The following is a 4,016-nucleotide window of genomic DNA, read 5'->3' as shown; positions in this document are numbered from 1 at the left end:
AGGAAGGCTGGGGAGCTGTGGTTGTTTCGGTGGTTTGGGAGAGAGAAAGGGTGAGAATGGATGCAGTGGATCCTAGATGGCTGGGGCTGAGAGCAAAGAGCCTCACAGTTCCGCAGAGGAAGGTGCACGCTGGTGTGTGCAGAAACAATCCAGCCGCTGGCAGAAGCAGCGGAAGGTGAATGCAGGATGGATCCTGGGCGCCCCTTGGTGGCCGGACTGAGTAACTACACTTAATACCACCGAGACAGACAATACCCAGCTGATTTGGTACTTCATTTACCTCAGGACTGGGAGGACCACTCTCCCACCCAGGAGGGACCATCTGTTGTAGTAAAAATGATCTGTGGAGTGCATGTGCCTGGGGTTATGTGGTTGTGTTACCCAATTGTGTAAGTGGATACACGCATGAGTGTATGTATGTACATTGGTGTGTGTCTGAGAGCATGTACAGTGGAGCCAGTAACTGGACATGTGAGTTGTGTGTACAGGTATGTACTAGGTGATAGTATGCAAGCATGCATTGTGAGCCAAAATGTACATCTATATGTTTGTATGCATATGTATCTGTTGGTGTGATTGCTTGTCTGAGTGCATGTGTGTTAAGGTAACTTTTGGGGCCTTGGCTTTCTTTTTTCTTACACATTGAAATAGTTAAGCATTATAATCGTATTGTTTGTTTAAAGTTTGCTCTTGGATGCAGGCCTGTTCCAGAATAACTAGCAGATGCGAAAAGCATCCATTATGTATTTTTGCAATTAGCCGAAAACCCAGAAACTTTTCTTAAATAACAGACACAATTCTGTGGGTTGCTTATTGCTTGGAGCCACCTCCTTTCTCCAGCTCGGGCGAGCCAGCCCTGGGCCCAGCCCCACTCAGCTCAAGCCAGTGAGGGTTTGCAAACTGTCCTCAGTGAGATGGAAAAAACATTAAGGGTTCAGAATAGAACTCACGGTACAGCTTATGGCAGGGGGAGAGAGAGGGGAAGTGGAGCAGCCTCCGAAATCAGAGAAACCTTTGTCAAATGGGCTCTTCCAGCCTCACAGTTACCCAGCATTCTATTGTGGACCCAGCTAGACAGACACGATAAACCCACACTCCTCTACCTGTTGTTGAGTGCATTTCCTCGCCTTATCTTTGTACACTCCTACCTCCCACTGTTTGGTACATGGACCCCCATCCCCTCCACAGAGGGACCCCACCCCTCACTCACCCTCACTGCCATGCTTTTGCTAGTGCTATTTTCCTCTCCCGAATGCACTGCTTCTCTCCTCCAATACACCCAGGAGCCTCCTGACCACCAGTAGCATGGCCGCCAGCAGCACAGCCACCGCAGCTTTGTGGAGTGCCCATCCCAGACACTGGGGAGGGCACCGGGAGGCAAAAGCAGAAGCTTGAGGAAATTTCCCAGTATTGGGGTCCTTATGGGAAGACACAGACTCTCACGATGTTCCTTAGCCTTTCCTCCCACTTCCATGGGCCGGGAACTGTTGTGTCCTGGGTTACAAGAGGGCCCAGAGAATGTGGCTGGGGTTCCAGGTGGACTTCAGACTTAGTGACAACTGGAACAGGATGGCCCCAAACCACAGAATCCCAGAGCTGGCAGACTAAAACATCCTGCCAAGTAGGCATTTGGTCTCTGCTTGCACACCTCCAGTAATGGGGAACCCATCATTTCCCCAAGAGCCCAGTTCACTGTTGGGCGGCTCTAAGTTCAAAAGATCTTTCTTGCATTACTTCCACTGCCCTTGCTCTGTCCTCAAGCCACACTGACCACATCTACTCCATCTTCCTTCAGAGTTCTGGAAATCGATGGTGGCCTCCTGGGCTCTCCTCATCTTTTAGGACAGTAGCAGCTGCTAAGTGAGATGAAATCAGCCCTACTATGTCAAGTTGGTATTCACTGACAACTTCTTTAGTGGGAGAACATTTGTGATCCCCTTGCAGTACTTCTTCCCCCTCAACCCACAACCTTCAAGGATGGCAAATTAGGCAACTGTTTGATTACTGAGCTTTCCTGTTTGTTGTTATCAATTTATCAGTTTATCAAACACTAAAGATCTACTTACTCTATGCTAGGCAAGAAGGCTTGGTCCTTCGCCTGCAAAGACGCAAGGCCGGGAGTTCCCAAATATCTGCTCTGGTCACTTTGTTTAGTACAGTGGTTCTCAGCATATCAATATCAGCATCACCTGGAACTTTATAAGACATGCAAATTCTTAGGCCACACCCAAGATCTACTGCACCAGAAACCCTGGGGTGAGCCCAGCAATCTGGGTTTAACAAGACATCCAAATGATTCAGATACACTTGAAAGTTTGGGAACCGCCGGTTTAGATTCACCTGGGAGACTTTTAAAATTAAGTTAGAATTTCTGGGGTTGGGGCTGAAAGCATTCGTTTTTCTAAATATGGTCTCAAATACATGCCCAGAATACTGAATGAAATGTCCCTGGACCATCACAAGATCTTACTTTGCTTTTCCAAGTCCTTCTTAGGAATGATGGAGGTAGAAGCATGCGACTGTGGAGGAATGAAGCTGGGAGAAAGGAAAACTGGGTGCTAGGCCTTGTTCTGTTTCTATCTGGAGGGCTTGAGGAGGACACACTCCTTTAAATATCCAGTAAAATGTATAGACAATGTAGTAATAAAATATATTAAGAATCTACTCTGTGCAGGTCATTAAGAGAACTACAACGATCTCTAAAACCTTTCCCAAAGACTCCATTGAGCAAGAACTACAATGCGTAACCACGGAGGAGAAAGTTGCTCACTTCATTCTTCCCAGTCAGTCTTTTCTACTGGAAGTCTTAGAAGGCTTCCAGTAGAAAAGTACACTAAGAAGTTTCAAATCCATAACATGAACCACAAACTATCAAAAGTCTTCATAAAGCAGAGATTTTCTATGTCATACCATGGTAACATTAAAAGAGGTACAATAGATAAATATCTGTCAACTAGATTGAACTATGGATAGTTGGATGCAATTTTCACCAAAACATTGTTTTCTGGTCCCAGACTTTCCTTGATTTCTTCCCAAAATAGTCACACTTTAAATCTTTCTACAACTTGTGTGCTAAAAGTAGAGAGAGATTGATGGGGTCAAAAATTCATCTTGGCTCCCGCCCCCAGGACTTTATGGTTATCAGCTTCCAATCTTCAGGCGGAATGAGAACAAAATCCTAAGGAGATTGCAAACACACCCAGTTGGGATCCAAAGTTCAGTGATGCAAACTGTAGCTACAGTGACAGCCAAAAATAATTTTCTGTTTCAATTTATTTTTTCAACAAATATTTACTGAGTGCCTACTCTGTGCACTGGGACACAGAGATGAAGGCAGACATTTTTGCCGTCCTGGCTCTTATAATGTAGCAGAGGAAAGCAACAATAAATAAGCAAAGCAACTTCACAAATTGCACAAGTGCAATAGAGAAAATAAATGAGGGTAATAGGCTAGTGACTGGGGAACCATGGTGGGGTATTAGAAGTCGCCTAAAATTGGGCTCTATTACAGGCAGGCCGAATGGGCTGTGAGAGACAGGAAACAGCTCTCTAAGGCCCAGAGACCTGGGTTCCAGTTTTAGACTTATAGCTAACTAGCTGTAAAGACTTTTCCTTCATGTAAACAAACAAACAAAATTGCTTAGAATCAAGGCATACTTAATTTAACTGAAGTATGCAGGTTGGCCAATTGCCTTGCGCTCCTTGGGCCTCAATTCATTAATTCATGAAATAGGAAAAGCACCATATTAATCCCCCTTGTTGGAAAAACTAAATGAGATCACACAGGTAAAAAAGTTTGCATAAAAGCATTAAAAGCACTATACAGAAATACAATCCTTTTAAGAAACCACTGGATTTGAGCTTAACTAGTAAGCATGTTGAGGGCAAGGGTTGTGTATTACTTATTGTCGTATCCCTAATAAATCTGTCTCAAACATATTTTGAATGAACAGCCAATTTTTTGTAACTTCAGCATTTTAGTGCTATTCTCTCCTGGTCAGTGACAGACACACTGC

The sequence above is a fragment of the Myotis lucifugus genome, unplaced genomic scaffold (genome assembly GCF_000147115.1).
Source record: "Myotis lucifugus unplaced genomic scaffold, Myoluc2.0 scaffold_37, whole genome shotgun sequence".
NCBI lineage: Eukaryota > Metazoa > Chordata > Mammalia > Chiroptera > Vespertilionidae > Myotis > Myotis lucifugus.
The sequence above is the reverse complement of the archived record's forward strand: the minus strand, read 5'-3'. Positions refer to the sequence as shown.